The sequence below is a fragment of the Sciurus vulgaris genome (genome assembly GCF_902686455.1).
Source record: "Sciurus vulgaris genome assembly, chromosome: 7".
Taxonomy (NCBI): Eukaryota; Metazoa; Chordata; class Mammalia; order Rodentia; family Sciuridae; genus Sciurus; species Sciurus vulgaris.
This window is the reverse complement of record NC_136467.1, coordinates 145,528,934-145,541,399: the sequence shown is the minus strand read 5'-3', so window position 1 is coordinate 145,541,399 and position 12,466 is coordinate 145,528,934. Positions and strand designations below refer to the sequence as shown.

The following is a 12,466-nucleotide window of genomic DNA, read 5'->3' as shown; positions in this document are numbered from 1 at the left end:
TGTTCCCTCCTCCTCTGCCTCTTCCTCTGCTACCCAGGAGCTCCCAGCTTTGCTCCTGTAGGGTGTCTAGACATCTGGATGGCCTGTCACTTTAAATAAGGAAGCCCATGCCTGTCGAGGAGTCCCGCCTGTGACCAGCTCATCTGTGGACTTCCAAGTGAGGACGCGGACTGCCATCCTTCTAGTCCAGACGGGCGGCTCCGCTGCTGACGGCATCCTCATACCCACCTTGCCTTTCTGATCCCGGGTACTACTGGGGTTATTTCAGAGCAGCACCTTTCTTGTCTTACTGCAACACCAGGCTTGCGGACAAGAATAAGCATTTGGAAGCGATGACATGGACGTGATGTTTTCTGTCTTTACACGGACACACGCACTTGCTGCACACCGTCTGGCACCGCGCAGGAACCACATGAAGATTTCTTGATCAGACTGGTAGAATAAATTACCCAATGTCACTATTCCAACCACATTGTTAAAATTAAGTTACCTTTGTCCTTTGAATGTAATCTCTAAGCCTTAGGAAGTGTTAAGTCCTTATCATTTTATAAATCATTTGTAAACCAAAGATTCTGAGCTTCATACAATAGGAAAATGAAGTACTTTTCTATTAGTGGTAACAGTTTCAAAGTGCATAATTTAATCCTTTTCAAGTAGATAAAAAATTGTCTTCATAACTTAACAAAATATTTTATCAATGTATTCTTCCCCTTTCTAAGACGAGTCCCTGGGGAAGGCTGTGCATTCAGCCACTGCCTGACGCAAAGGCTCCGTGGGTGGCTCCCCCTTAAGACCACGCTTGTGACTGATGTCAGCACAACCCAGGGTAGAGCTGGAGAGGGTGCGTGAGCCCAGACTCACCAGGTCACAGCTCCAAAGTCAAGACCCCAGGGGCAAGGGTGCCATGTGCCCTTATGTTTCAGAGTCAATGCTGACCTCGTGGGGGTTAAAAACAAGCGCACTGCCCCTCCATCCAGCCGGGGTGCTGGTCTCGGGTCTGCCAGCCGCACTCACGCATCATCCCTCTTGGCCCTGGTGGCTTCACATCCCATCACTTAGTTCAGTCCTGTGGTTGTTCTGTGAGTTGCAGCACAGAACAGCCCTTCGGGCCTTGGGGACAACAAATTGTCCTTTAGAAGATGTGGATGGCATGCATGTCTAGTTCAGGGCTTGGGACTGTGTTCCTGTTATGTAGTCAATGTTTTATATTTGAAAAGCACTGAGCAGAAAAGCACAAGTGTCACCTTCCCGCTGCTGGCTCCAGCATCTGCAGAGTAAGAGCCAGCTGTGGCTGGCAGAGACAACTTCCTGTGTGACCCAGTCATGAGAATTCAGATCACCCTAGGAAATCGGGCATTGGGAATATGAACTGGAAGATGCCTGGTTAACTCGCCCATGTGCTCACAGCCTCCGTGCAGCATGTGGGGAAGTTAACAAGGTGAGATCCTCCTCAATGCTACCCCATGGCGGAGGTGCAAGGGACGTTGCCAGGTGCCCAAAGCAGAGCATCAGATGGACAGCGGAGCCTTGGTATTGGCTGTCCACGCACAATTCACTCCTCGTTCTCAGAGGGCTCTCTGCCTTCCTGCTTTCTCCCATCCCCTGCCTTCATCTGCTTTAAAGTGCTGAACTCCAGTTTGACTCCTGTCCCACTCCATTAATAAGCAAAACCATGTGGGTCTTTACAGGAGACACTGATTTTCATTGCTGGTTTGGTTTTATTATTCTCTGCTGGGTTTCTAGCTCAGGATCTAGCAAAACAAACAAGGTGTGCCAAGCCCTCAGTTGGAAAGTCACAAGTTCAAGAAAGGCTTGACTCAAACCAGAAGTCTTGCTGGGATTTGCCTCTGAACACTTGAAGAACAAGAGTCCTGGGCCCCAGCACACCTGTTCCTGGGTTGTCCCTGTGGGCTTTGCTCTGCCGTTCTGCCCAGCTGTGCTCAGCACGGCCTTCTGCCCTCCTTGTCTGGTTCCCCTCCACCCTCTGCCTGGCATTAGCCCTGTCACTGTGGCCAGCTTCCTGCTCTCTGTGTTCTAAGACCTTTGCATCCTGAACAAATCTTCACCCCATACTCTAGAACTCATCTAGAAAAATGACTTGAGCAAACATTTACCAAATTTGTTGTGGCTTTTTTGGCACTAAAGCAAAAACATGTTAACTGGAAATGATGTATTCCTTATATAAAATATTTGAGACTGTTTAATCTTGTATTGGAATTTTATTTGGAGAATATTTATCTTTCTGCAGATTTATACCTAACTTTCCTTTGATTATAACCCAAACATTCGTTAACCCTTTTATTACTTAAGCAAATGTTCAGTTACATTTTATTCTCTAATAGAGTGTATAAAATATTTTTATTATTTAAAATAAAATATTTAATTATTTGTGGCTAATATTTTGGGGGGGGGAGGGAGACACTTGCTAGGGGTTGAACCCAGAGCTTCGTGTATGCTAGGCAAGCGCTCTACCACTGAGTTACATCTCAGCCCTCTGATATGTTTTTCTAATGATTCAAATGAAAAACTAAAATAACTTCCGTCTAGAACAACTGTATTTTACTGTATCAATTGTGTAATGATGACACTAGTGAATTATAAGTAACTGAAAATTTGGGTTTATATGAAAACCAGATTTGAAAGTAAATATTTGATTTGTAAAATAAATTTTTATTCAAAAGAATTATTCCACATGCTTGTGTACAATATTTTAACTGTTTACTAAGGGAAATGATGAGGATAATACACAGGTTTTCAGAGAGGGCCATGAGGACTCAGGTAACAGGTAACAGGATTCCCCATCAGGCTGGCTTGACAGATTTCTGTTTTCAGCTTGCACAGAGTCCGAGCACGGCAGCCTTGCTGCTGTCAGACTCCTCTCTGCACCTCGCTTTGACTCCTCAGATCTGCGCTGCAAGCAGCAAGGACCTGTCTGCAGCAGCACCTGACGTGCCCTACGCCATGGTCAGCTGCAGGTGGAGGAGACCTGGGAAGGGATGGTCAGGTGTGGCTGGGCATCGATGAGCCCCAGCAGCCTGAGGGGGCTGTGGTGCCTTGCTGCATGCTCACCTGCCCGGGAGCTTGCTGAGCAGCTTTCCCAGGAGTCAGCTCTGCAGGCGGAGTTTCAGGGTGGTGAACGTCTGCTCCAGAGGAATGCAAAGGAACACTGGGAAATGGGCAAATGAAATTGAGAAGTAGTCAGGAAATGAGTTCTGGGTACCTTTCATTTCTCTCCAACTGGAAATCTTTTGCCAAAGTTAGACAACTAGACTTGAGGGTTAGCAGCAGTTCCTACAAGGCGAACAGCAGCTGAGAGAGGCGAAGGCCCTGAGTGATTTGCAAAATCTGCCTCCAAGCTCAAAACTGACGTGTTAGAGTTGAGTCATCCGGCCACACCGGCCTTCTCGGCCCCATTTCACATCCGTGGTGCATGAACAGACTAAACCCTTTTTGCCTTGGGCCTTGGGTTTTTCCAAAAATAAGAAAATTGTTTTAGAGGAAAGCATTTTTCAGAAACACATCTCTCTGGAATCTCAGCCTCAGGCATCCCACAGCAGAGCTTCGCCATTCATCGCCCTGCTGGTCACATCACCCTCGTGATCTGAAGTGTCCACAGAGGCTCCTGCCGTGGAGCCGAAGGGTGCTGGGCGGGGGGGTCTGGGGAGGGTCTAAGCATTGCTGTCTTCAGCCTAGAGATCACCAAGAGTCTGGTCGTCGCCTGGCACACATGCAGGTGACTGTTTTGAGACCAACAGTTTAAGGAATGAATAGTTGAAATATATGGGCATAAAGAAGGCCTGAACTTTTCCTTTCAGTTTAATCCTTTATTTCCCCGTTTCGCACATGCACCGTTTCAGGAAACCCTAGTCAGTTCGTGAGTCTGAAGCTTCAAGTCAGCTCAGTATTAAAGCCCGGAAGCTGCACTTACAGGGTCAGCTTAGCATTACCGTTTCCGCTGCTGATGTTTTTCCTGGGAGATTCTTCAAACTCTCCTACCAGCCACCTCAGTGTCCTGGACACCCATTCTTCCAAGAGGACAGACACAGCTGCTTAGTGGTATCTTCTCCACAGCATAAAAGTCAATAATTTTTTCCTAACAGAAGTATTTTTTATTATTTATCTTTTATGTTTGCATAATATTTAGAGTTTGTAAGATCCAGCATTCCAGGGGCTATTGTAATAGGCAGTGTCTTCTTCAGCCTCAAGAATTGCTATCTGTATCGGGCACGATGGCACACACCTGTAATCCCAGTGGCTCGGGAGGCTGAGGTAGGAGGATCCTAAGTTTGAGGCCAACCTCAGCAACTTGGGCCCTAAGCAATTTAGTGAGACCCTGTCTCAAAATATAAAAAAGGGCTGGGGATGTGGCTGAGTACCACTGTGTTCAATCCCTGGTACCAAAACATAAAAAAGAATTGCTGTCTGTGCAAACCTCAGTGGCTACAACCGTGGGAAAAGATGAAGCCCAGAGGATTAAGATGTTCGGTGAACCCGTGAAAACATAGTTGTTTTTATTATTGTTTTTTGCATTTGTGTCAGTTAGTTGGATAGATGCTTTTAGCAGCAGGGACCATCAGACAAGCAGTAGCTGACACCTAATGTCTTTTTATTACTTCAGTCTAGAAATAGGAAATCCTTAGGACTGAATTGACAGCTCAAAGGTGCCGTCAAGCAATGGAGCTCCTTTCATCTTTCCACCTTCCTTGCCTTCCTTACGTGTTAGCCTTCAGCTTCAGACTGGGGTGATCCGATCACAAGAGGGCTGCCACAGCTCCAGGCATCATACCCTCCCATGACAGGCATCCAAAGCAGAGAGAGAGAGAGAGAGAGAGGTGAGTGCACAGGGACCCTTACATCTTTTTCCTTTAAATCAGGAATGAAGATGTTTCTCACTATAGAAATCCCTTTATATTGCATAGACCAGGATCAAGTCACACAGATGACAAAAGGGAATGGTTAGCACTTTCACCTGCTCTGGCAGGAAGAGGGCAAGCCAGAAGGAGGCTGGGAATGGTCCTTAGGTGCCAGTTACCTGTTCATGAAAATAAAACAGGCTGTGCACTGAGAGCTGTGTGATCAGTGCCCAGCTGCCACCCATAGTGGCCAGACACATTTCAGAATGTCCCTTTAATTTCCAGTGGTATTGTGGGGAATTTTATTTTACTCTGTCTCATATTTTTCCTGCCTTTCCAACCAAAGCTATAATTACTTTTTTTTTTTTTTTTTTTTAATGTTATGACTCGTTTCTACGATCCAGCTCTCATCCTGGACTGACTTGGATGCCTGGGGTGGGGGGTGGTATTTAGACTATCCACATAGACCTTTGGGTATTTCTCAAAACTCCTCCATGTGGTTTTGTCATCTAGTTTTGTTTTGGGTTTTGTTGTTGTTTGGTACCAGGGATTGAACCAAGAGGTGCTTAACCACTGAGCCACTTCCCAGCCCTCCTTTTTTGTATTTTATTTAGAGACAGGGTCTCACCAAGTTGCTTAGGGCCTTGCTACGTTGCTGGGACTGGCTTTGAACTTGTGATCCTCCTGCCTCAGCCTCCAGAGCTGCTGGGATTACAGGTGTGTCATACGGTTTTAACCAAAGAGTGGCACGCACCACGTACAGCTCCCTTTTGCTCAAAAGGAACAGGAGGGGAGTTGCCACACCTAAGTCTCCTGCCTTGGTTGTCATTGCCACCTTGCAGAACCCGCGCTCCTGCCCCACCTTCCTTTCCCCAGCTTCCATCTTGTCTAATTATTCCATCTTTTCCATCTTTCCTAATTATTTCCCATGAGAATAACTTAGATTATAGAGACTTGATCAGAAATGTGCATGATTATGGAAAAAGCATCCAAAAACAAATCTACATAGAGTAGATAGCCGTCACAGTTTTTAAGAGATGCTTGTGACTGAGGAAGTGGCCCTCAGGCTTATTCAGAGGGTGGGGTAGGGGACCCAGAATCCACCGTGTTCTCCATTGAATTACATGTTCTTTATGGGATGCTGCAAATGACATATCTGGTGCTTTCATTTAGCCTAGGAACAGGTATACCTGTAGAGAACAGGACTGTGAAACATGTATGTAGTGAAGTCAAGGTCAGGTGCTTACAGGGAGAGAAAAAGAAAAAAATAATAACACAAACTGTTGAAATAGACCTGGTCAATGCCAGACACAGGGGCTGGGGAGATAGCTCAGTTGGTAGAGTGCTTGCTTTGCAAGCACAAGGCCCTGGGTTTGATTCCCCAGCACCCCCCCAAAAAAATATAATAATAATAATGCCAGACTCAGTGGCACATGCCTGTAATCCTGGCAGCTCAGGAGGCTGAGGCAGGAGGATCACAAGTTCAAAGCCAGCATCAGCAACTTAGCAAGGCTCTAAGCATCTCAGTGAGACCCTGTCTCTAAATAAAATACCAAAAATGGCTGGGGATGTGGCTTGATGGTTAAGTGCCCGGTTTAATCCCTGGTACCAAAAAAAAAAAAAAAAAAAAAGACACTGTGGCAAGATCAGGAATCATCTGTTGGTGCTGCGTCTCCACTACACAGATGAAGAACAGATCTTGCACTGTGTGCATGGATCACACAGCCTAATGCTGGAACAGCAGCCCGGATCTGAATGTGCCGTTCTTCAGTCACCCGTGGGCCACTGGAGCCCGGCTAGTCTCCTTAGAAGAGGGTGCTCGGGTTACTGTTAAATTCCAAATTATTGCCAGGAGGTGGCGCAAGCCTGTAATCCCAGCTGCTCAGGAGGCTAAGGCAAGAGGATCTCGAGTTCAAAGCCAGCCTCAGCAACTTAGCAAGGCCTTGAGCAACTCAGCAAGAACCTGTCTCCAAACAAAATATTTAAAAGGGCTGGGGATGTGCCTCAGTGGTTGAGCACTCCCTGGTTTCAATCCCCAGTACAAATTTAAAAAAAAAAAAATCACTGTTCATCAGGATTCAGTGGAAACTAAATGAAAGCTAGCCACCATTATCATCATATCAATACCATATCAATCATCATATGATTTTAAAATCACTATGTTCAAAATGTTGATGAGAGCCAAACCCTGATCAGCACAGGAAGAGAAACAGATCCTCGACTGGGCTGATTTCCAGGACCTTAGGACACCAGGGCGGGCAGGTTTGCTCATCGCTGCCCCTGCCAGGGGATAGCTCACAGCTCTTCCACTGTAGCCACAGCTCAGCTGAGCATCCCCGCCTCTGGAGCGAGTCAGCATGGGCCAGAAGGGGGCGCCACAGAGCACGAGGGTGCACAGCAGGAGGGCCCAGCAGGAGCCATCCAGAGTGTACCCAGGAACAGCCCTGGGCCAGCCCTCCCGTTCCCCCAGGCTGCCCTGACCCAGGCCTGGGCAGGCCAGCCAAATGTGCCCTGTCTCCCCACCTGGAAGAGGTCTCTTGAGACCTTCAGGCTTCACTTGAGAGATGCTAGCCATGGTCCCACTTCCCTTTACCAGGCCTCGCCTGCTGCACCTGGGGATCTCCAAGAGTCGGTGGCACAGGCTGGGCCACCGGAGACTCCCTCCAGACCTTAGATGTCTCATCTGTAGAAGAAAGGGATGAACGCGGGAGCTGGCCATCCTTTCCCCCAGCTCCCCAAACTCATGGAACGATCTAGCACCTACGAAGCTCTTCACAATCATTAAAAATATCACAGGTTAGCCAACCAGCCAACCGCTGACCCCTAACATCGCCCTGAATTGCCACCGTTCTTCATCAAGGCTACTTCCTCCAAGAAGCCTCTAGATCTATCCCATTCTTCTCTGTGTACCTCCCTGTGAACATCCTGTGTCCGGCTGAGAAGTGTGACCTCAGCTAGCAGCTAGATGTGAGCAGCAGGTCAGGAGTTTAAGTCTTAGTTCAGAGCAAATGAGTTAATCAGCAGTCCTGCCTCAAACAGCAAGGTAGCTATTTCAGGACCCTTGTCTGATCTCGGCCCTGTAAACGAGTCCACCTACAACAGGAGGGAGGTAGATAAATTTAGGGGATAAGAACCAAAAGGCAAGAATATGTCTGTTCAGAAGGGCCTGTTGTTTTAAGCAAGTCTCTACACAAACAATTCAGGCCGGAAATGCCCAGACCTAGCCCAGGATGATTAAGACTGGAGCCCATTGACCGTGAATTCTGCAAAATCAGTTCCAGTTAGGACCTGTGGGCCAGGACAAGATGGCCAAGAGCTGCCCTCAGGTTGTTAGTTAGCTAACGTATCTGTCAATCCAGAGCCTAGAGGTGATACTTGGGCAGGACCTTCTAACGTCTGCCTCCTTCCTCAATAAAAGCTGGGACACAGAGAAATTGTCACTCTCCTCTCTGAGAGGACCCACTCTCTCCCTTCGGGGTACCCCCCACTTCTTTCCCTTCTAATAAACTTTGCTATATTTTTACTGAGTCTCCTGTCTTGCCTGAAATCCTCTCATATGAAGACACTAGAGCCCAGAACTCAATACAATCTCCAGTAAGATCTGACCTCAGGTATCATCTCTGTTATCAGCCTCCAGAGCCAAGTCACCTTGGAACCAGGTCATCCTATGTGGCCATGGACACCTGCCTTCTCAGTGACTCAGTTTCCTCATCAGTATTTTAGGTGAAATAATACCGTTGTCCCTTGCCATCTGTGGGGGAGGTTCCAGGACCCCCTGGGATACTAAAATCTGAGATGCTCAAAGCTTCTTACATGAAATGGAATTGGCATTTGCATGTAACCTGTGCACATCTGTCTGTACGCTCATCCCAGCCCCTTCCTGTTACTTCAGTGATCTCTAGATTCCTTCTAATACTGATGTAATGTAAATGCTAGGTAAATAGTTGTTATAGTGTATTGCTTTAGAAACGACGACAAAGAAAGTCTATGTGTATTTGGTGCAGATTCAATTTTTGGAAAAAATATCCCAATACCTAGAAATGATTTTGTGTTAGTGCATCTTACTATCTTCAGCGTGTTTTCTTGTACTTGACCAGTTGTCCTACAGCTGTTTCTGAACATCTCACAATGACGGTCCTTCACCTAGGCCCCTTCCCAGTGCCAAAATAATGCTCCGCCCCCAGCAGAGTCTTCAGTAAATGCTCCCTGATCACCATACCAACTATTTCACATTAAAGGGAAGTTCTCCATCAGAATTTTTAACAAAGATCATCCGCCCTCATCTGTAGATTCTGGGTGATCCTTGGAGACACGGGTTGTCACCTTCTGGCTTGCCTGTGTCTCTGAAGCCATGGATCACATTCTCTTTAGCCATAGCTGCCCTGGGACCTTGGGACTTGCCTGTTCCCCGCTTCATGTTACAGATTAAAATTAGCCACCTGACTCTGAGGGGGCACCAGAGGAGGCAGGAGCATGGTGGGAGTGGGGTGAAAGCTGAACTGCCCTAATACATGCTGTGGTGGGAAAGCAGGAGCCCCCCTCAAATGTCAGCATCCTCTGAGGGGGCACCGGGCTAGAGATTCCCACCATCGCAAGGAAACTGAATTTATGCCATGGCATATGTTGGGGAGGATCTGGTGCTGCGACCTTTTGGCGGCATTGACAGTTGGAATCTTCCAGATTGTTCCTGTGTGCTTATAACCCGTCTTTGGAGTAATACGGTGTGGGTGGATGCAGTTTATAGAAGTACATGGACCAGTCGGCCTACGCCTCGAAGGAACACTGGCTTTACACTCCTGTGGTGTGGGTCTTAGAGAACACCATATTATGTCAATCTGCTCAGGGGGGAAAGAGAGGAGAGAGGACATCGCTGATTTAAGGACGTCACTGATTTAAGGACATGAAGGAACAGCAGAGTATAGGGCCAGCCCAGAACAGAAGTCAGCAGGAATTGTGTCCTGTGGGCACCCGCCTTGCCCGTCTCTGGACCTTCTCTTCATTCCATGGTGTCCCTTCTTCGGTCAGATGCCCACTGTCTGTGAATTCTCAGTACCCTGACCCACTAAAAAGAGAAATCCTTCTACTCTCAGGAAGGGAGCAAACCTTACGGCTTGCTGCAGCTTCATCCTGAAGGTTGGTTTGACAACAAAGACTGGTTCAAGTTCTAGCACCTCTCCTTCCCAGGGGTCCAAGCTAGTGCAAATGGCCTCTCTTCTTCAATATGACACAGAGATGGTGATGGTCGTGATAGCTGGAGATCTGGTTTCGGTTGCAAGTGACTGAACAGCTGACGCCAACGCATTTGACCAGAAAGGGACATTTTTTTGACCCACATGGTTAACAATTGAAAGATGGGGCGGGTCGACTGAACCCTGGTTCAGGGATTCAGGTTCTTTGTGCAGGTCTGTTTTCCAGCCTCAGGGCTGGGTGGTCACCTCGGTATGCTCCCTTTGCAGTTAGTCAGAGTGGCTTCCCCAGACGGAAGGCCACTCTTAACCACAGGCTAAGCACGAACACAGAGAAGGTGACTTGCCAACTGGCTTGGGCTTCAGCTCCTACGCCGACCTCTAACAAGGAGGGACAGGATTACCATGACTAGAGGACAGTGGTTCTCAGGCTTGAGCATGATTCTGAATCACCTGAAAGACTTATTTATTAATCACAGATGACTAGGTCTCAGTCCTTTTTTTTTTTTTTTTTGCGGTGCTGGGGTCGAACCCAGGGCCTTGTGCTTGCAAGGCAAGCATTCTACCCACTGAGCTATATCCCCAGCCCCCAATGGGTCTCAGTCCTAGAACCTCTGATTCAGCAGGTCCAAGAAAAGCCTAGAGAATTTGCCTTTCTAAAAAGTCTTTCAGTGACCCTGGGGCTGTTGGACACTTTGTGAGGAGCTACTAGCATAGACTAATTAGGTTGACCGCCAGACAGGGATCAATTCCCCAAATGCACAGCGAGAAAGGGGCAAAATGGATGTTGGAGAGTTGAGGATGAGAGTCAAAATATTTCAGAGTAAACCAGGGGATTGTTTCAGTAAGCTCTTGCTCTGTAACAATACACCCTTAAAACTAAATGTCTTTAAATAGCAAGTTGAGATTATTTATGATGATTCTGTGGATTGGTTGGGAAATTTTCACTTGGGTTTTCCCATGCAGTTAGTCAAATGTCAGCTGGGACAGGAAACACCCAAAGATTTTGTTGAACAGGACATCAAATGGCATCTTTACTCACATTCATGTGGTATGGGATGGACAGAGTAGCGGAGGGTGGACCAGGTGCCTCTTTCCCCACTACTCCAAATGGCTGTGTGGGCTTCCTGGCAATATGGCAGCCTCAGGAGAGTTGTTTTTTTTTGTTTGTTTGTTTGGGTTTTTTTGTTTGTTTGTGTTTTTGAATTTGGCAGTCGGCTTTTTCTAGAAGGAATATCCCAAGAGACCAAGGCAGAAGAGAAGTAGTAAGGCATCTCCTGATCTAGGCTTAGAAAAGCCCCACAGCATCACCTCTGCCCCATTCTTTTGGTTGTAGGTGAGTCACAGGGCCAGCTCAGTTTCAAGGAGAAGAATACACAGAAGGCATGACTATCCAGAGGCAGGGGTCACTGGGGAGAGCTGCCTCGGGGTTCAGGGAGATCATTCATGTGAAATTCTGTGTAGGGGTGAAAGTAAAGCCTTTACCAGAGGAAGAGCCCAGGAAATGAGCGTTATTATCATTGCTATTCTTTTCAGGTGAATTTGCTTATTACACTTTAATCTATTATTGTGGGATTTAAGTCTTTCTCACTTCGTGAAGGGTTTTCAGGCACTAGCCAGCAGGCAAGGAGGCATTTTCTTGGAAAGGGATCTTTCCAATGTTTCCAAAACTATTCATACAAATAACTATTTCTTTGAGCAGGAGCAAGAACATAAATAATAATTAATTTATTATTTATTTAATTATTTACTTATTTACTTATTTTTGGTACCAGCGATTGAGCTCGGGGGAACTTAACCACTGACAGCCCTTTCTAATTTTTATTTTGAGTCAGGGTATTGCTAAGTTACCTGTGGTCTTGCTGAGTTGCTGAGGCTGACTGGGAACTTGTGATCCTCCCTCCCGCCTCAGCCTCCTGAGCTGCTAGGATTATAGGCATGAGCCACTGCACCCGGCCAAGACCTATACTTAAAGTATACTCTGCTGTACCTTGAAAACGGGCCTTTTCTATCGGTTTCCATGCAGCTCCTACATTAAAAGTCACCTTTTGATGAGAGACAGGCTGATTTTACTAATAATTTTGACTGTGCTTTTTATTCTATAGCAATACATCAGTAAAAGTACCCAAGTGTCCTCATTCACGCTTTGCTGTGGAAAATCTCTATAACGACTTACCAAGTTGTTCTGGATCACACTCATGCTGCCACCTCTGTTCTAAGGACAGATACACCTCCCAGATTTCAACAGTACTATGCATCGCTTCATTTCAGAGGGGCCTTACCAATCAAATGGGCTTTCTTGATTTATTTCTGTCTCTCTCTCTTACACACACACACACACACACACACACACGCACACACACACACGCACGCACACAGGGCTCTGTGTTGACTGGTGGACTTTCTTTGATTTTTCTTCAGAGTGTC

At 46.8% G+C, this 12,466-nt stretch overlaps 1 long non-coding RNA gene across 1 annotated transcript; it reads right to left on the bottom strand.

Annotated features, from left to right (window-relative positions):
• Positions 1–2,371: 2,371 nt before the first annotated feature.
• Positions 2,372–5,790, bottom strand: LOC306665642. Its single transcript, XR_013765101.1, has 2 exons — positions 4,717–5,790; positions 2,372–3,166 (listed from the first exon to the last, which is right to left on the bottom strand). It is a non-coding gene; the product is annotated as an uncharacterized lncRNA (long non-coding RNA).
• Between the last annotated feature and the right edge of the window lie 6,676 nt (positions 5,791–12,466).